Here is a 20828-nt window from a genome sequence, read left to right as displayed (position 1 = left end):
TCCGTGGATATGGCGTGATTTTTTTTTTTTTCATCCTTGGCGCTCCCGCTCCATTGGGCGAGGAGAAAGCCGTCGTAGGCGGCGGCGTCTGTAGCTCCGTAGTTCACAGGCGCCTGTAGTTCACAGCGGCGGCGTCTGTAGTTCACAGGCGCCTTATCATCTATAATGCGGCTTCGATACTTCTTTTGTGGTTTCCTTGAACGAATCCTCGGCTCTGTACTGCATGCCTGCAGCATGCACTCGGCGTCTTGGGCCTTGGCGCCTTGGCGTTTTTGCCCACGGCGATGAAACCGTTGGCGGTTAGAGGTATACAGCTTTGCTGTGAAAAGATCGGCATCCAAAATTTCTTATGTGATTCGTCACGCAAGGCCCACAACGCAGACGACACATATCCGCATGGGAGATTTGCCGAAAAAGGCACACTCGATATCTGTAAGGACACCTGCATGCGCTTACTTAGCCCCGTACCCAGATATGGCATGTGCCGTGCTCGAACGACATTGCGACATCAATTTATTTTTCATTGTTCCTGGAAAATTAATTTAAATTGAACTGAAACTGAAAGCAACCTGTCAAACAACGGCCTAGCAATGCCTAACTTTCTGGAAAAAAAAAAAAAAAAAACCTTATTTAGTCCGAGCGCGATAACTTTCGCACGATGTTTCGTGGTTGGGAAAACCGAGCCATCTGTCATTTTTCTTTAGTTTTCGGGCGTTTAAATGATTATTTATTTTTGTTATTACAGGCATTATGAGTGAAGTAGCTCCAAATGTGGCCTGACATTACAAAGCCACTTCAAATGAAGCGCCGTCGAATAGATACTGTCTGCAGAGCCAGCACAAACAAAAGCATGTCGAGTCCTCTGCACTTCTTAAAAAGACAATGGTTTTAACTCAGCCCGCATACGCGTACTGTGGCGCGCGCCTCGTATACCACAAATTTGATATTTTTTTTTGTCAATCGAGCATGCGCTGGTTATACCCCGGTACAAGGAGGGCCTTGCATGTGGCGGGCCGACAGTTTTCCCCTGAAAGAAGCCTTTCATCGCCTCCGGCTGGGCAAAGCCGTTGTCAGACCCCCTTTTTTCCTCCCGGCTCTGAAAGAGAGCTTTCTGAGTATACCTTCTATTCGGAGTTTCTTTGTTGAGAGAGCCGTCGGGACATGGGGATGGAAATTTTGCTGGCTATGGTTGCACTTTCAGGAACATGCAGCCAAACAAGAGGTAGAAGAGTGCGTGTACGCGCTGAATTAAATTCTTGGACAATCGATCGCCTGCCTCGAGGGCGCGATGTACGCAGCGAGAATTCGCTTCTAAATTTGGTGTCCGTCGAATTATCAATACCTACGTGTTTGACGTTAAGAGACCGATCCGCAGTTGAATACGAGGCACCGGCAGAACAAGGAGCAGAAAATTTTCCGTTATTGAACGCGAGTAAAGCAAGTTTTTCGAGAAATAGTTCGGTTTTTCGCGCCAAGAGTGCGCGGTGAACGCGCACACAATTGCACAGCAAGACAACGCAGGCACTGCTCTGCGCAGTTGTAGACAGGAGCACGCAGTCAACTTGGATGCATTCAGGGCATCCTTGCATTATATTCTGATGGCTGGCGGTCTTACTCTTTCCCCTTCTCCACACCCCTCCCCTTGGAACGAACGAGCTATTATACGCTTTCACTGCGCAACCGCACGAGGCGCTGGCTTGACCTTGGCTGAGCATGAAGGTCAAATTGACGCTACGAGTAGTTGGCGGAATGGGACTTTTTTTTTGTGTGTGTGTGGGGGGGGGGTTGTACCTGAAGCTTTCGCTCTGAGACTAACCATGTATTGATTTGTATTCCCGCAAACAGCAAGCAGACCTTTTAGCAAGCTTGATTGCGTGGTTGTATTGGCGCGCCTGTGGTTCCGTTTGACTGCGCCGCTTGAATGCTGGCTATCATTTGCGAATGGCGTCTCTGGTGACGTTGCGCAGCGGGAAATCCGAAACTTCGGGAATATCATTTATTATTATTATTATTATTATTATTGTTCTTTTTTGCTGAATGGGGTGGGAACGGAGCACGTAAATGCGGTTCGTGGCGCTCGTGGCCCGGCGTGTACAAGTTCGCCAGTGCAGACGATCTGACTTCCCCGACAGTAGTTGCTAGTTTACTTCGCTTTCTCTTTCGGAGACAGTCGTAAGGGTTGTTACTCTATTGATCGGGGTACCGCTCTCCGCCGTCCGCTCCTGCCCACGCAACGGAAGGAAGGAAGCAGCGCTCGTGGGCGGACTGAAGAAAGGCTTCGGAGAGGGCAAAACTGAAGCCGCAGGACTATAAAGAGTAGTAAATCCGGGAGAAGAGACAAGAGGTAAGATAGAAGAGAAAGAAGGAGTAAAGAAAAAGAGAGAGAACGAATGAACGGAACAAGGAAAGGAACAGAGAGAGACTTCGAAGTGCGAGATATTCGGCGCTATGCGTCACACGACTCGGGAGGACTGGACGCGAGAGCAATGCACCGGATGGAAATCCAGAAAAGAGTCTCGAGTCCGTTCTTCCCTTTTCTCTTTCTTTCGCTGCTGCTTCCTTGGCGTCTATTTTTCTGCGCTTTTCCGCCGAGAAGCTGCTTCGCCAGCGCACGCCAAGGGCGACGACACCACCGCCTCGCGTGCTCCTCGGGCACCGCCGAGCTTCTTCCTTCGCCTGTCTCTTCGAATTCGTCCCGACCGCGGGGCGCGGGGGTGGGAGCAGAGCTTGTTTACGCACGCTCTGAGATAAGTCTGTCTCCGGCTGTTTACGCTGAAACTTGAAAGTGAATAATGTTTGTGACGTTATCTCTGAAGCATGCTGGAGCAGGCCGGTAAACCCCTCAGCTAGTACGTGGAGTTGAAGCTCAGCAAGCTTTGCAAAGTTGGAATTAGATTAGGTTCGTGGGGTTGGTGAAGCGCATTTATGGGTAAGACTGTAAGATGGACCGACGTTTGATATCTTACATGCAGCGGGGAATTGTGTCACATTACTGTACTTTTTTCCGGTCTGTATACGGTACAGCTTCTCGCTTCTTTGATCGTATCTTACGCACGCAGGTCCAGAGCCGTGAAGAAATTCTACTTTGTATACGTGGAGCACTTTATGTACGTCTCTTGTATTCTCTGAGAGAGATAGAGAGGGGTGTGTGTGTGTGTGTGCGTGCGTGCTCGCGTGTGCGTGCGTGCTTCCGTAGTGGCATTGTTGAACTCGAATTCATCTCATCAAGGCTGTGGGTTGTGAAAACACCTCAACAACAATGTCTGCCAAGAAATATTATGTGGTAAACCCATCTTATATTGAAGTTGTCGACACGGAGAAAAAATATGGCACTTCGCTGCAAGACGTGGGGACCTTAGTGTGTATGGGGTGGGCTGTCAACGCGAAAAATGTCGAGTAAAGTGGTTTCGCTATAACGGAGGTTTAACACCCATACCACATTTTACTACGCTAAGGCATCGGCGGAAACTACGTGCCATCTTTCTCAGCTTATACGCCGTGCATTGATGATGGGCTGGATATAGAGCTACGGGCGGAAAAAAAAACTACGAGTGGAGAAAAGGTCTCGTAAGCGTCTGCTTCGGCCCATTCTAATGGCGGATGAAGGGGACGAAGCTGGTTATATTCTTATATTGCGCAACCAGAGGTCGTTCGTGCGTGCCAGTTCAAAACTCTGTCCCGCCATGTGACTTCCTCGTAAGCCTCTTCCACACTCTTCGTTTCCTTTTTCTTCTTTTTTTTTTTTTGCAATAGTATTGACGTGGCCTATAACGAGCGAGGACTGCCGGGTAGAAAAAAAAGTGCAGCAGCTGAAAAATTCCGGGTGAATATTTCGAACGTCGTGAAACTTATTTTAACAATAAAAGACAGTCAGTTTTGAATATTTTGAGGCTATTAGGTGAATACGCTTAATATCGCAGTGCGTTGTCTGCTACTTCAAACCTTCTGTGAACAGATTGCAATTCAATGCGTAATTACAACATCATCCTCACCGAAATCGGGGGGTGAATTAGGGGTCACCTTTTGATACGCGCCCAGTGGATAGTTTGGCAACTGCTGTTATTTAAGAACTGTTTGTGACGGAGGAGAAAAGTACAGAATTAATAAATGCACCCCGCTCCGTTAATCCGTGGGCAGTCCGAAAGGGAGAGGAGTGCGAGGATGTTATCAAGAGGGGGGCGCGCGGCGGGACAGGGGACAGAGACTTGTCTTTTTCAACGGAGAAGAGATGGCCGCAAGGGCACTAACTGTGCCCTCCCCTGTTCTTTTTGGCTGCTGTGAAGCTGAAGTCGCTGTGCAGGAATTTGCCTTTGAGAAAACTGAACAGAGGGAGGGAAATCCTAGCTCCGGACCCTTCACGATTCCTGTCGCATCGTGTACGGACAGCCCATAACGCAACAGGCCTATGTGTAAACCCAGTGTGAACTCAGTGTGAACCCAGTGTGTACCCAGTGGGGCAAATGGACGGACACGGCGAAATCGGGAAGGCCGGTTCCAAAAATGCTATCTCATTTAACATGCCTGTGTATCTCCTACGCAAATTTCCGGTAATCGGCGGTTCATTTCAACCCCGAGCGCTACTCGACAGCGCTACACGACAGAGCCCCCCAAATTTAATCCGCAGTACGCCAATTGTGAAAGGAAAGCGTGCTTGGGCGATGCTCACAGTAGCGCCGTTTCTATATATGGCCAGCCTGCAGTTCACGCTCACTTCAACGTGCGTCTGCTTTTCCCCCTGCGGCGCGCAACGACGGCAGCTAGCGCTCCACAGTCGTGTGTGCATGCGCGTAAGTCCGTTACGACCCGGCCACAGTCTCTTGTAGTTCGCATTCACTTCGCCCGCGGTGTCAGCAGCATCGTTGTATACGGAGCTCCCAAATGGCTTCATCCTGCGACCGCAACGAGGCCGGGCGTGAAACAATGGGCCATTGCGGGGACGCTGAAAGTGCCCCCTCCGCTCGTGGTTTCCCCTTCCTTCCCCCGGGTTACCCGCAACCTGGCGGACGAGCACTATTTTCTGCTCGAGCTGCTCACAGAGAAGCGTGTCGGCGGAGACTGAAAAGTGCAACGACACGTTTTACGCACTCCCGTGAAAGAGCAAGACAGGTCTCCTCCGAGATGAAGTCTCTCTCTCTCTCTCTCTCTCTCTCTCTCTCTCTCTCTCTCTCTCTCTCTCTCTCTCTCTCTCTCTCTCTCTCTCTCTCTCTCTCTCTCTCTCTCTCTCTCTCTCTCTCTCTCTCTCCGAGGAGGCCCTCCCCTTTCCCCCGCCGTAGGCCCTCGTCTCGTTACTTCGTTTCGTATGCGTCTCTATGTTTTGTCCGCGAAAATTGAATCTGCTCCTGATAGCTACTCTGTGCGAGCATGCAGCGGTTGAATATAAGAGTGAGCCCCGTAAGTTTGGACTTCCTTTCTTTACTTGCGGGAGTCATTTCTGTGCGCGACTATAACGCTGTTTCAGGCCTACGAAAGTACAGTAAACCGCCGCTATAACAAAATCGCTTCGTTCGGAGTATCGTTTCACTGGAAGTTCTTTTAGGTCCCAACTGCACGGCTGGTCGAGCAAATCTTCCTCCCTCGCTTCCAACGGAGTCAGTCCCCCTTCCCGTAGTCTTCATTATATTGGTCTACTGTACGTTTCTACGCGCACAAATGTGTACGAGGCGCAGATGTTGCTCGCGCATGCCAACTGATTTACAGGACGTGTCCGCCGGGCTGCCTGTGGGTCGTTATCCGAGGCGGAAAAGTTGTGTGGCAGTTTATGTACGTGATTTTCGGTGTGTTGCTATAAACGCCAAAATGAACCCTATCGAAAACATGTTGGAATCAGAAATTTCGTACACGCTTCGATACCTTTTCTTCTTCAAAAAAAAAAATAAATAAACACGGATCCCTTTTCGGAGATGAGCGGTCCTCCATTCACAGGAGATACCGTACTTACCCGATTCTAACGCGCACTTTTTTTCCGGAAAAATAGGTCGAAAAATCGCATGCGCGTTAGAATCGGATAGGAAACCGAAACTGCCGAAACAGCGGAAATTTCGTCCCAACCATCGCCATCGCCATCTCAAGATGGTGCCAAAGCTTGTAGCAACGATTTTTCGGACGCAGGAAGCATAGGCGCCTAGGCTTTTCAATCGGCGTTCACACAAATCGCCAAATCGTTCCACTTGCGCGCTTGATAACAGCAATGACAGCAGCGGCTCTCACGCGTTCAAAACGAGCGGTCGGCTGAAGCGTGCGCCTCTGGAGAAGCTCGCAGGATGGGCGTACGAGGCATGGGCCACGATCCCATCGACCATGGTTGAACGTTCGTTCAGAAGTGTGGCATCGCGAACGCGCTTGACGGCACCAAGGACGAGATGTTGTGGTCAGGGGAGAGCGACGAGGAGTGAGATGAGTGAGATTACTTCGAAAAATAAATCGCCCGTTTCTCTCGCATTCGTTTTTCTTGCTCACAAAGTGCCTTGCGCGGTACAATCGATATCGGAGGTGCAAGTTTTTAGGTTTTTTGCAAGGAAAATCGGGTGCGCGTTAGAATCGGGGGCGCGTTAGAATCGGGTAATTACGGTAAATAGCGAAAATTCGTAATTAATCGAAAGTTTGTGTTTCAATGATAGTTGGAAAATGTGCGAAAAGGCAAGGAAATTTCCATGAGTTCGTGCCGAGTGCATCCCCCGAGCAGCCGTTGGTAGAAAATTGGTTGACGTTCGTCCGCGGTTATTCCTTTCGATCAACTGATTTGCTTTCAGGTGTGCAGCAGTTTGATCGTAGTTACTATTGCGGCGGCCGCTTTTCTGACGGAGGCGAAAAGGGAAAACGCCCGTGTGTACGAGACTTCGGCGCACGTTAAAGATCCACAGGTGGTCGAAATTAATCCCGAGCCCTCCACTACGGCGCACCTCATCGCATGCGTTGCGTCGCCGCGTTAGAACGCTACAATCAAATCAAATGACCGTAGTTATTGAGTACCACTGTGAGGAAGAAAGCATGTTTATCTGCCGCAAGTGACGCGATGCCCGACTCGTCCCGCGAGAGATGTTATACGGCCGTGTATGCGGGGCGGGCACAAAGACGGCAGGCCGTGACGTGCCCCCGTATCGATCGCGGCTCCTCGCGTGCCCTGGAGAGACGGACCGAGCCGTGGTCTTGGCCCCGCGGAGAGCACTGGGGCATTCTTCCTTCGCGACACCGGGGGCTCTGCAGCTGTCGTCCCCTGGGCCGTGGCGGACAACAACACCCCGCAGACGAGGATGCCTCCGACGAAGGTCTTGTTTTTATCGGCTGAAATCGAAGCGCTGCTGACTTGCTACCGCGGCGGTTGTTCGCCCGGGTAGAAAAACGGGAAGTCAGTTCGAAGGCTCTTTTTTCTTTTCTTTTTTAATTGTGGAGGAGGTGTTGTGATGGCGCGGGGCCAAGGTCGCCTTTCTGCTCGCGAAGCCCTGTGACGGACAACCCCTGTTGGTCGTGTACGGCTGTCACTGGCGGCTGCCGGATGCAGCCGCGAGCGTGTCTTGGGTACAATAGAGTGCGTTTATAGGCCTCGTTTGTCTCTCGCCGTAAACGCTGCCGTACTGTATATGCTCAACCGTGGAACGGTTGCCAGAGTTTACGACGGAAAGCTTGCTGCCTACGGGACGAAATTTAGAGTTCCTAATGGTGTGTGCGATTCCTGACTACAAAAGAAGGGAACAGAAGAAGAATGTAGAATAAACGCTCGTTTTCGTAATAGCCCAGTCCGGACGTTTCGTCGGGGTAGTTTAGGCCGCTTTACTAGTGATTCTAACCAAACCTTATTTTGGTAATCTAGGTGGAAGCGGTAACCATGATAGGGGCACGCGGGGGGGGGGGGGGGGGTATGGTAGCGTCGTTTTGGAAGTTTTAATTCACGTATTAGTTGTTAGTTAAGCAAGACCGCCACAACGATTCTTTGTACCTGTAGCGCAAGGCTGGGCTCGATTACGATTACGGTGGTTTGTATGTCCTTCTAGTGCACCTTTCTTAGTATAGTTAGTGTGTACGCACATTGAAGAAATGGAGCACTTTTTTTGTCGGCTTGCGGCAGTATATATAGAAAAAGCTGCACCACAAGTTTGCACTACATTTCGGGGCACAATCCCGTGATGTCGGCCGTAAAAAATTATGGGATACGCTCTTGGTTCATTTGAGCGCACCACAGTTTAAACGATTCGCACACGAAGATTAAACGGCTGGGCCCAATGGGCTGGGACGCGTACCCAATCGGTAGGGGAAACAAAGAATTCAGGAGGGTAGAAAACATCCGGACAGTATCGGGCCAGTTAATTCGTGTTTCCGAAGTTGCGAGAATCAAAACGGGCAATGACGACGAACAAACGAAAGCGCAGATCTGTGTCTGAATTTCTGAAGTTTCGTCTTTTTGCGCTTTGAATTATGAATCCAGTTCAACTAGCTCAGTTTTTTGTACCGCTGAAATTTCTGAAAGGACGGGAATTAACTTGAGCCGGGTTTCCGTCGGGAGGTGGACACGTCACCGGCCGGACGTGCATGCCTGATGTGCGTGTTTAAGATCGTGCCGGTCGTTTTCTCAACCGTAGACGCTGCAGACGCGCACCTCTGCGCCTCCTTAATGCGTGTCATTAGGGGAACCACATGTCCTGCGGGGGTCGTTTTTCTTGAGGCTGTGCGTAATTGGGGGTCCGTGTTTGCCACGTCTCGCACGCACGCATGAGGCGACGTCTCGTCACGAGCAATCAGTCTGTCCCAGACACGTTACGTGTTTGAGTCTCGAAAGAACACACGGAAAGGGTGGAATTAATTGACACGTATTTTTAGAACCGGAAAGACCTGAGAAAGCCCGGGGAACGTCGGTCATACACGTGTTGCTTGGGGATCTGAACACCTTGAGATGGAAGGCTTTCCTGCGTCTTGCTTTCCTTCTAAATAATGTTATTATTTGTACAGCCCATTTGCGTCTATTCGTTTTTTTTTTTTTTTTTTTTTTTCATTTTCACCTGAGGCTACCTTCAAGTTGCTGTGCTCAACAACCTGACTAGCGGAACAGGGGTGACTAGCGCGCAAATTATTGCGCGCTTAAACTCACTACGCGTGCCAATTGTTTAAACTCACTACGCGTGCGCATGCACTGCCTTGCGGCCGGCCCTTCAGGCGCGCATGCTCCGTACTCGCTCACAAAAATGTATTACGGTAGGTTTCTCTGCTTCTACTCATTCCTTCGCTGTTGTGCGTCTGAGGACGAAAGAAGGTGAGATTTATCCCAAGAAAACGTGGGGCAGATGGGGTGAGGGATACATTGCGATATTTTTAGGAGCAGGGCTGTTTAAGCTTCAGCTTCGTCTGTTGGCGTTCGCAAAAAAAAAAGATATACCAAGAAAAAAAAAAACTCCTTCGGCGCAAATTTGCGCCCGGCACTACTTTCGCCCAGCCGCGTAGGCGGAGCCAAGCCTCGCCTAGCTATGACGTCATTGCGCGCGCCGGCACAGCTCGACCTTCGAGAACACTCTGGCCAGCGTTCGAGACGTGAATGCGTGATCTCTTCGCGGGCTTTTCTCCTCTCCAGTTCACGTGCGTTCGCGCCGAAGTGGGGAGCGCAGAAAAGCTCGCGCTACAGACGCCCGGTTCGCAAAGCCGATTGCCGCGTGTTCTAGTGCGTGCGAACGCGGTCCACTTTGGGAGAGATGTGAAAGGCTGAGGACAAAACGGTCCGGGCATGCCAGCAATGGGGAACTTTCAGCGGCACGTTGGGAAATCCATGTGAGGGGCAACAGCCCGGTTTCCGACCAAGAAAGTGGGGTCGCCAGCTTTGCTGTTTTCTCCCCCCCCCCCTAGTGCAAGCTGCCCCAATTTTTTTAGGGGTGTATGCGATTAAAAATACAAATAAAGGGGGCACGCACCGGTGTAAAGAGTATTCAAGACCTTGCGATGTTACTTTTTTGATCGCTTTAATTAGACGGGGTGAGGCTGCAGAGTTCATCGTTGGTATATTTCTCAAGACACCCCCCGGCCTTTCTCAGGTCCTCCTCCTGCAAAAGGCAAGACACAAGCTTTCTTATTTTTCGGTGCCGAAAAAGTTTTTCGGAGCTTTGAAGTCGTGGCGAGTTGGGAAACTACTACCCGGTACGGTGTTGGTATACCGCCGCCATGAAACAAGTGTCCTCGTTGAAGAGCGCCGATATTGCGTTAAACGCACGTGCAATGACCTCGGGCTTGTCCGGCGTGCCGTGAAGCTGTTTTTTTTTTTTAAGTACCTTTAACGAGCTTCAAAAGCCTTTTCTTTTTCTCGTTTTTGAAGTAAATTTTGATAAGTATCGCCAGGCTTTCGGAGAAACGGAGAGTTGGGTCGACGTGACATTGCCAAAGCCGAGATACGCGATACTAGCAGCCTGTCACGATGCGTCGTATGTGCAATCGGAAACGGTCGCCTGGAAAGGCATGGGTGCGTGCTGAAAGTTCGCGTCATCCTGTTTTGTTTGAACGCCTGTGACGTCACCAGAAGTGGATTGAGTTCGCAACCCCTATCAGGTTTTTCGTATTCTTTCTTCTTTTTTTTTCGCTAGCTTTAAAAACTGACGACGTGCAATTGTGAGGTCAGCCCTAGGCTACGCCGGCTGAGGGCAACTGAAAAGGAAAATAAAGGAATAGGCGCGTGTCCCGTGTACCGCAGATTCATCAGGGGGCAACAAACAGGCACCGAAAGAAAAAGAAAAAATTCCCCCGCATTTCCCCGAGGGGGAGAATGTGAAAGTGCGAATGCACGGTTGTCGGCCCGCTTGCGGCGCTTGCGCTCGGCCCCCGCAGCCCACCGCCTCGCCGCCTTCTCTTCCATCTCTTCCATCGGGTTTGTAGTATCACGTGTACACCACGCAGTTATCAAGCCGCTATAACGCCGCTGAGTCGCCAACACACGCCGCTGACGACGTAGTTTGAATGCGTTAAAGATATAAGGCGCGTCAACACTGATATCACCGTCGCGTCCGTGGCTTGATCGGTAGAGCGTCGCGCTGCGGCCGCAAAGTCCGCGGATCGAAACCTGGCGCCGGATGCTGTTTCTTTATAGAGGAGCACTGCGGACGCCGACGCCGCCGCCGGCGGTGGATGGTTTGGGGTCGCTTATAAAGTGTATTCACACTTAAAAAAGAAGGGAGCGAAAGAGAAAGGAAACACGAAGAAGCAAATGCGACGCGAAAGTGGATCAATTGCTGATGGCGTAAGGCACGAAGAAGGTTGGCGTTAAGATGAGCGCCCTTGGAAATAAGACGGGCACTAAGACAAACAAGGCGGCGACCAGGGAGTAGCGACGGGGCTGGGCAAAAAAATGAAATTAGCCGAATAGGGGCAAAAATGTACGCCGTGACTAGACGCCCGACGAGTGGCTGTTGCGGGTCATCGCAGGGCAAAGAAGAAGGGGGGAAGGAGGATGTCACTCGGAGAAGGCCAGCGATATTAGATTAGTTGCACGAGGGAATGACTGGAAAACAAGGTCAGGATATAGGCAGAAGGAGGGTGAAAAAAGGAGAGAGAGAAGAATTGCTGTCGACACAGGCGCCGACACAGTATGCACAGCCATCCGATATTGAACTTTTGTTGTTGTTGTGTTCGTTTTTACCCAGCACAGCGCGTAACTTAGTAGACGGAAGCTGGAACCTAGCTACGTGCGTGTCCAGGTCATGCTGTTAGCTCTTGTGCGCAACTTTCGCAACCCTGTGTGCCCTGTCTACACTGCGAACTTTTTTTTTTCGTAGTGGCGGTCAGGAAAAAAGCCGCTGCTGCTGCTGCTTCTCGAACGCGTGCGTGCACGCACATCGTCTTGAGCTCCGTTTGCCCCCGTTATTTGCGCAACGTCGATCGATTTTTTTTTTCCCCCAAAGTTCCAGTTTTCGGGGAAGCCTTGCATCTAAAAGACCCGAAAATGAGAGCGCGTCCCCCTTCCCCCGGTCTGCTTTCATTATTCGTTTTTCTCGGTTCCTTGGCGGGGAAATTGCGTTTCGAAGTGCACGCGTGGAGAGATGGAGAGCGATTGATGACCCTGAAAAAAAGAAAAAAAGAGAAAAAGTCCCTTCTTGTCGCTCTGCGGTTCTGTTGCCACACGCCGAGGCAGCACTCTGTGGCGAACGCCTGCTACAAGGTCGACCTCGAATAGCTGTTGCGCTACGACGCGACTGCCAAAGCGGAACAAAATCAATAAAGAGCGCGGTACTTTCTCATGTGCCTTCAATAAATGAGTCCTCATAACAAAGGGCCGAAAATGCGCGTCTGACGACGCACGCAGGTGTTGTGGCGAAATATCAGGTGCGAAAGACCGATGTTCACGTTGATCCGCTATAACTGGTCTTATTTGCGTGTATTACCTCTCGGCCTACTCGTCTCATACTCTCATTGCTTGCGTCTTCATTTTTTATTCATCCTATTTCGGGTGCTCTAGGCCATAGCTTAAATGCCAGCAGTTGAGGTTCCGTGAATGAACGCTGTGTGTGGAGTGCGCGCGTGAACTAAAGAGGCCATGCATGAAGACAAAAAACAAAACTACATCCACTGCAGAAACTCTGGCCCTGGTATTTGTTTTTCTTGGAGAGCCTTTCAGTTTGATCATATGCAAATGTCGTTTCAAATCGCGTGCCATCAGCCGCAAAGGGTTCGCACAACATCCGACAGATGGCGACGAGTGTACTGGCCAGTAGGAAGACGCATTGAAACATCCCCCTCGCGAGGGGCACGATCAAATGCAGAGCATTTCCGGGGGCGCACGACGTTAAGTAGTTTGCGTTACGTTAATGTTGTTGCACTTGTGGCAACTGCTGACGAGAGAGCGCTCGTCAGCAGTAATTTGAATGAGCCAACGATATAAGGCGCGTTCATAGCGTCCCATTCTGTGTCGGCTTCTTGACCGGATGGACTGAGCGGGGAATTTTATCAGAAGTTTTCTGATATCCTCGCTCCAGTCCTCTTGGACATATTCATAGCCGCATACGATCGTGGCTTTTCGTTAGCGTCATGTGAAGTTAAAGTTCTTGCGTATGCTGATGACATTGCCTATTTTTGTGTTGACAAGCGTAGTGTTCACGAAGCCCTTGCATTGACTAAGGAGTTTTGTGACGTGTCTGGAGCGGTCATGAATATGGAGAAAACTAAGGGGTTTTGGCTTGGCCTGTGGGGAACCAAACCTTCCAAATTTGCAGGTATTAATTGGGACAGCACACCGCTTGAGTACCTTGGCGTGCCTTTGCACCAAATAAGGAACTCAGGACCACACTGGTATTCAGCACTCACGCATGTCAAGCGTGCCTCGCAGGCATGGATGGGGCGAGAACTTTCTGTATTTGCCCGTGCGCAAGTCTGCAATTTCTTCTTGGTAGCAAAGCTTGTTTATGTGCTTCAGGTACTGCACTGTGCGCGGGTGAAAGTCCAGGCTCTACACAGAGTGTTTGCTACCTTCGTGTGGGGATCTGAATGGGAGCCAATGCGCAGAGATAATTTGTTTCTTCCTTTACGGTCTGGTGGTGTTGGGTTAATGCATTTGTTTGTGCACCAACTTGTGTCTCGGTTTTTCTTCTACAAGTCGGCGGAGCATCCCTTTTTACGTACTGTAATTCAAGAGCGCATAAGTTACCATTTGCCGTTTCTCCTTGTTTCTACGGGTGAGGTGAACCAAAAGCCGCCATGGGGTTTTCTAAAAGAAGTTGTAGATACTTTTCATTTCCTTACTGCGCGGTTTTCTCTGGAGTACCTGTTTAGTATTTCAAGGACAGCTATGACGAACACTTTAATTCATAATCTATTCCCCGTGCCTCTTTATCGCCAGCCATACTTGCGGGACCATACGAATAATGTTTTAGACCGTGTCAAGCGTATGTGCGTGCCGCCAAATGCCAAAACGTTTTTCTTTAAGCTTCATTCGCAAACGCTTCCAGTTAAAACATGGCTGCGAGACAAAGGAATGTCGATCCCTTGGTCAGACAATTGCCGCTTGTGCAACCAACCAGAAACTATTGACCACTGTTTTGTGATGTGCCGTGACGCGGTGTTTTTCTGGGACGTTTTGCAACGGACACTAAAAAAGGACATTGACATCACCCCATACACCATTCGCTTCTTGCCATTTGAGGACGTTAATCGGGTGCCGTATGACGTTTTTGTGCTCCTAGGTTTGTTTAGCTTGTGGAAGTGCCGCATAACTGATCGGCATGCTGAACCCCCTAGGCCGACCAAGGTCATTTTTCGGGAACAGGCGGCGTTGGTACGGAGCGTTTACGTCGCGCAGAGTGATCCACCAGAGTGGCTGCATCTTTTGGATGCGTGCGTTTGCTTGCCTGAGTTTTGAATTGGTGCCGACCTTTGTTAGACTGACGGGCTTACCCTTTTCTGTCTGTTAGTGTTTATATTGTGTGTCAATTGTCTTGGCTGACTTTTCTCTAAAATTTCGATGTATTAAAGAAAAAAAAAAAAAAGTCGGCTTTGTGGCGCAGTGGTTAGAGCATGGTTATAGCACCATGTACATTGCGTTCCGCCCGCAGGGTCGAGGGATCGAAACCTGGCGCCGGATAGTATTTCTTTTTTTTTTTATATAGTAGGGAGGGGTGCGGTGCGGACTACAGACGTCAACGCGGGTGACATCGTGAGTAACTGAAATGCTCTGCATTTAAAATACAACCTTGCTTTATTTGAAAGAACCGGCCTTTCGTAACTCACCGAACTCCGCCCCAACACCGAAAGACTTTTTTACCACCCGCCGCGGTGGCTCAGTCGTTCCACTTCCGGTTCGCGCAGCGATCGGACGTGGTGATGGCTGGCTCCGAGCCAGGTGATTCTGCGGCTATGTTCAGCCGCGGTGACCGGTCCTCTCGTGCGCCTCCGGGCTACAGGTTCTTGTTTCCGACATTGCCTTCAGGGGATTCAATGAAGACCTGCTTGATCCTACACTGCGACCTTGGCGGAAGGCCTTACAGGATTGAAGACTTCCGCACGCCACTTCAACAGTTTGGCGTGCTCAAGGATATTGGAGGCATCGGTCCTTTCCAAATGGGACATGTGTGGCTTATTAAGCTGCGCACGCAAGAAGCAAGACAACGTCTGATAACCGCCGGAGGAATTCAGGTCAAGGGGCGTTTCTGCGCCATCATCGACCCCGCCCACCAGGAACTGACAATCAAAGTGCATTGGGTGCCATTTCATGTATCGGACGAGGCTGTGCGCAGGACTTTCACCGAATTCGGGGACGTCAAGGACGTGCACCAAGACACCTGGGCAGCGGTGGGTTTTGAATCCGCCGAGTCGACGACAAGGTTGGTGCGTCTTACGCTACGTGAAGACCTATCGCCCGACGAGCTCCCACACCTTTTCAAGTTTTACGGGGGTTCCGTGCTTGTTGTCGTGCCTGGACGTGCACCTGTTTGTCTGCGCTGTCGTAGGAGGGGTCATATCAGGAAGGACTGCAGAGTTTCGAAGTGCACCCAGTGTCGCTCGTTCGGACACGAAGCCCGCAACTGCTTGCGCACATACGTTAACGTCACTGGGCGTCCCGAAGAGCAAGAGGTGCACCCCGACGCCATGGACGTCGAGGAAGCGGAAAGGGCGGCAACGGCGGCGTTATCTTCAGCAGTGACCGTCGCACAAGGCAACAAGGAACTGGAGAAAGCGGTAGACACAACTCCGCCCTTTCCTCTGCCGCCCGATGAAGTCCGTGAGGGAGATACCAGCGACGGAACTCAGAAAAATGCTGACGACACATCCAAGGCAGTGGAACTAGACAAGAATAAGGAGGACGACGCTGCTAGCCAGCAGTCGTCAGAATCGACTTTGACCCTACCTAGCGACGGCTACCAGACCGCGGAAGACACCGAGGGAGCGGCCGTCGCACAAGGCAACAAGGAACTGGAGAAAGCGGTAGACACAACTCCGCCCTTTCCTCTGCCGCCCGATGAAGTCCGTGAGGGAGATACCAGCGACGGAACTCAGAAAAATGGTGACGACACATCCAAGGCAGTGGAACATAAGACAAGAATAAGGAGGACGACGCTGCTAGCCAGCAGTCGTCAGAATCGACTTTGACCCTACCTAGCGACGGCTACCAGACCGCGGAAGGCACCGAGGGAGCGGCCACGAAGGATGAACAAGGGACGTCCTCGAAGCGCCCGCGTGAACTGACCGAACTGGGTGACGAACAAAAGCTGCAGCGCTTGGAACACGAGTGGAAGGTCGCAACCGGAAAAAAAGGGCAAGTACGCATCGGGGCAACTACGCTCTTCGTCAACATCACGGGTTTCCCGACGGGGTACTTAACAGCCCTGTCTAATGTAAGTGCCGTGGTGTAGGTGTGCTGTTTAAAAAAAGAAAAAAAAAAGTGGGCTATGGCATTTAAAGCGCCTCTTCGTGTAGCTACGCTTAATGTCCGAGGCCTCAATTCGAAACAGCGACAGTTTCGACTTTCTAAGCTCATGGAGGATAGGAGGATAGACCTACTAGCAATACAGGAGAGCAAAGTAGAAAGTGAACAGCACACTGACACTATGGTACAGCCCTTTAGGAGGTGTTTTGACGTGTGCGTTAGCCATGCGGTTGGTACGTCTGGCGGTTGTTGTCTTTTTCTAAGGAAGTCGCTGAATTGTGTAGTTCAAGGGGTAACGGCCTGCCAAGAGGGTCGTTTCATTAGTTGTGATTTTTGTTACGAGGGGTTACAGTTAAGAGCAGTAGGTGTGTATGCTCCTACTAAAGTGAATCAACGAAAGTGTTTTTTCGAGGGCCTGATCAAGACGCTCAATTGTGACCGACATGTCCTGTTGCTAGGTGATTTCAATTGCGTAGTCAACAAGGAAGATCGTTCGAATCAAAATGCCCCTTACGATTCTAGTGCTCAGTTTCTAAAAGAAAGCCTGAGCAACCTGCAACTCGAAGACGTCGTAAATCTGGCTAGTAATGCGCATACGGTCAGATATACCCACTATCAAGGATCAACCCATGCCCGCCTCGACCGAATATATTTATCGGCAAACCTTGCCCCTGAGTGCAGTCAATACGCTGTTGAGCAAGTATCCTTCAGCGACCATTGCCTAGTATCAGTCACGGTGGGAGGGGTGAAACAACGAAGAGCAAAGTTTAACTACGAACTCTGGAAGTTTAATATCAAGCTACTACAGGACGAAAAGTTTCTTGAACTGCTAAAAGAATACAAAACACTCGAAGATGCTAATGAACACAACAACATTATCGAAAAATGGGAACGTTTCAAACAACACGTCAAAATGGCGGCTATCGAGCGCTCTACCGAAATGAAATTTGAAGCAAACAAAGAGGAGTCTGAGTTACAAGAATTACTAAACCGACTGACAGTTGAAGAAGCCAACGAGCCAGGCACTTTCATGGGTGACATACGTTACATAAAGGCCAAAATAGAAGCGTTAGAAACAGAAAAATATAAAGGAGCATTGATGAGAGCACGGGCAGAAAATTACACTGCTGGCGAGATGCCCACAAAGCGTGCACTAGCGGATGAAAAACGCTGCGCAAAAAAGAATGAGATAAGCCAAATAGAGTTCAACGAAGCAGTTACCGAAGAGCAACACGAAATACAACTCGCCTTTTTTCAACATTACCAAGACCTTTTCTCTTACAAAAAGCCTCAAACAGGTTTCGACAGTCTTTTCCTCACGCAACTGCCGCAGCTAGAAAGCGAAGTTATAGAAGGACTTGACGCGCCCATAACCGTGAGCGAAATTGAAGAGGCAATAGGGAACCTCAATAATGGTAAATCCCCTGGACCTGACGGGTTAGGGGCAGACTTTTATAAAGCCTTCAAGTCAGACTTGGCAGTTTTTTTATGCAATGTTTTCTGTGAATCTTTCAGGCAGGGTTGTTTACCTCCCTCCTTCTCCAAAACCCATACGATACTTATACCCAATAGCGATGACCCAGAACAACTTATCAAAGTAACTGGATTCAGACCGATCACACAACAAACACAGACTACAAAATTTTCATGAAAGTGCTAGCTAAAAGACTACAATCGGTTATCAAAACATTAGTAGGGCCACATCAAACGTGTGGCGTAAAGGGGAGGAGCATTTACACAAATATTCATGTTGTACGCAGTATTCTTGAATCGTGCGACATGGATTTCAGGTGAGTAGCAATGCTACAGATAGACTTCGAAAAAGCCTTTGATAAGGTTTGCCATGACATTTTGTTTAAAATTCTGAAACACGTCGGCATTGGTGAAGTCATTTTTGAAGGGGTTAAAATGGCATATCATAACTCGACCACTAAAATAATTGTTAATAAAGAACTAACAGATAGCGTTCACGTCCGTTCGTCGGTACGACAAGGATGTGCACTGTCGTCCTTGCTTTTCGCTTTGTACATCGAACCCTTATGTGCCAAAATTAACAACAGTGATCTAATCAGAGGGTACGTTTTGGAGTCCTGTGACGTGAAAGTACTTGCTTATGCGGATGATGTCGCTTTTTTCTGCGTTGATCGCGAAAGTGTTTGTAATGCTTTGAGCATCACGCAGGAATTCTGTGATAAAACTGGCAGTTCGGTGAATCTTAAAAAATGCCTTGGTCTTTGGCATGGTTTTTGGCCAGCAGCACCAAGTGTTTACGAGCGGGTGTCTTGGTCAACGAAGCCTACGCGTTATCTCGGCATCCCTTTTGAGCATTACCGAGAAAATACCGCCTACTGGAACGAGAGAGCACACCATGTGCGCGGGCAAACGGAAAGATGGGGAGGTAGGAACATGTCCATATTTGCCCGTGCAACTGTACGTAATGTATTTGTTGTATCGAAATTGTGGTACGTTGTGCAGGCATTGTATTGTTCTAGGTTAAATGTGCAAATGTCCAATAATCCATAAAATTTTGTTACTGTCAGTGAATGTTAGTATCAAACAAGCAGCCGTTATTAAGTGCACGGTCTAGACTAGTAACGGTTCCACACTTAGTGGCCGGGCCTACGTACCGTTCTGGGGGGTAGTAAAGTTCGTAAGGAGTTAGTAAATACAGCCGTTACTACCCTTTTACGACCTTTTTTTTTTGTTAAGAGTGAGTGACATAATACGGGGAATACTAAAATAGTTTTGAGCATGGTAACATCACGTTAGCATGCGAGTGATACGACCAAACTGAACTAGCGGCACCAGTAAAATCGCGCGTTCATAATTCTCAGTGGTGGCTTTTGTCAGCGGCCGCCAATCGCACTAACGAGATTCTGTGACGTCATAAGGACGCGGCAATGAAGTGACTGGTGAGTCGCCGCTTTTTTACACGTTTGTTTTACCACGAAAGCATTTTATGCCGGGATACACCAAGATTTCACTGACGTTGTTGTAACTTTTACCCGCGAGGACAAAGAAGTGATCGCAAATGGTAATAGAAGAGGATGACGAAGAACGATGGCGGCGACCGGACGTGTTCTGCTTGTGGTGTTTTGTAAATACAGTTCTTTTTCCTTAACGAAGGCGTTGTAGTCGCGACACCATAGTGGTGCCGAAATCCCGTGGGATGAACGAACGACGGCTCCACTATGTCGCGACTACAACACCTTCGGTAAGGGAAAATAACTATAATTACATCACATCAAGAGAATTACAAGAAAAAAGAACTGCATTTGGATAACATCACAAGCAGAACACGTTCGACCGCCGCCATCATTCCTCATCGTCCTCTTCTACCAACATCTGCGATTACTTCTTTTGTCTTCGGGGAAAAAAGTTCCAACAGACGTCGTATCCGTCACGGAAATGACGCCAGTACAATGAACACAAGAGAAATGGCAAAAAGAGTTTCATTGACGCGGATGGTGCTGCCGTCTAGGAGAGGTGAAGCGAAGTAGTGCATCAAGACGTTAACGAGCGCCGACAGTTGGCGCCTCGATCGAGCAGCGTAAGCTACAAGGACGCCGACTGGTGAATGCCGTGAACGTGACGTATCTGGTGCGGAGAGAAACGCCAGCGGGACGCGGAGAGCGTTCACGGTCCAAACTACAAACTCTGCCTCTCGGGTTTTTTTTTTTTTTTTTTGTAGTATCTAGCTGAGTTCTGGCCAAAACTAGCATCATCGCTATTGGGACAAAGCATCCTTCTTAGTGAATTGCGCTTGTCATGAAACTTGCGCTGAGCAAACGGGACACAGACAGATGCACACGGACGAGCGCTCTCTAACAACTGGCTTTACTTAAAGGAGTACTGGCACGAAATTTTCGTGTTACGTTTTTTTCGCTGCTATGCGTGCCTACCAGCCCACTAATCATGGAATGACAGATTAGACGGTCCAGCGCAGCGTAAACATTCATTTACGGCGTCGTTTATTCGTGCCAGTTTCGGTTTCGACTGAAAAACGCCGAGCGGCCGCCATAACAGGATGTATCACATGACGTCACCATTCTTGCCGCATCGCTGCCTCTCTGGAAGCGCGCGCGAGCGAGCGCACGCGCGCACCCAGACCGGCCGAGGTCTTCGCCGTCCCCACAGGCCCGGGCAGCATGACGTCAGTCCCAAAACCATGACGTGTACACACGCCCGAGCAGCGCGCGCCAACCACAGCCAGCGCGTCGGCTTTGTCACGGGAGCCCCGACGTCGGCAGTTTGGGGCAAGTAGCACATGATGTCATGTCGGCCCGCTCTGGGCTTTCTCGTGCGGGCGAAGATTAAAATGGATTTTAAATATGTTTCGCTGAACTGTTGCTGTTGAAACTTGCTGGGAGATATCTCCTGATAAAAAGGAAGCGTTTTACATAGTTATCACAGCTTTGAAATTTCGTGTCAGTACTCCTTTAATCGAGAAAAGGAAAGACAGATCAATAAATCAATTCCAAGTTGGATGAATCAATTCCAACTAGGCCGG

At 49.7% G+C, this 20828-nt stretch overlaps 1 protein-coding gene across 5 annotated transcripts in view; it reads left to right on the top strand.

Moving 5' to 3' along the window:
• The window catches only part of Oatp30b (Organic anion transporting polypeptide 30B), a 260754-nt gene that overhangs the window by 190095 nt on the left and 49831 nt on the right, over positions 1 to 20828 (top strand). The window lies entirely within an intron of this gene.

This window comes from Haemaphysalis longicornis, unplaced genomic scaffold (assembly GCF_048455015.1).
Source record: "Haemaphysalis longicornis isolate Haplotype H1 unplaced genomic scaffold, Haemaphysalis longicornis Haplotype H1 scaffold_9, whole genome shotgun sequence".
Taxonomy (NCBI): domain Eukaryota; kingdom Metazoa; phylum Arthropoda; class Arachnida; order Ixodida; family Ixodidae; genus Haemaphysalis; species Haemaphysalis longicornis.
This window is presented reverse-complemented; position numbering and strand designations above follow the sequence as displayed.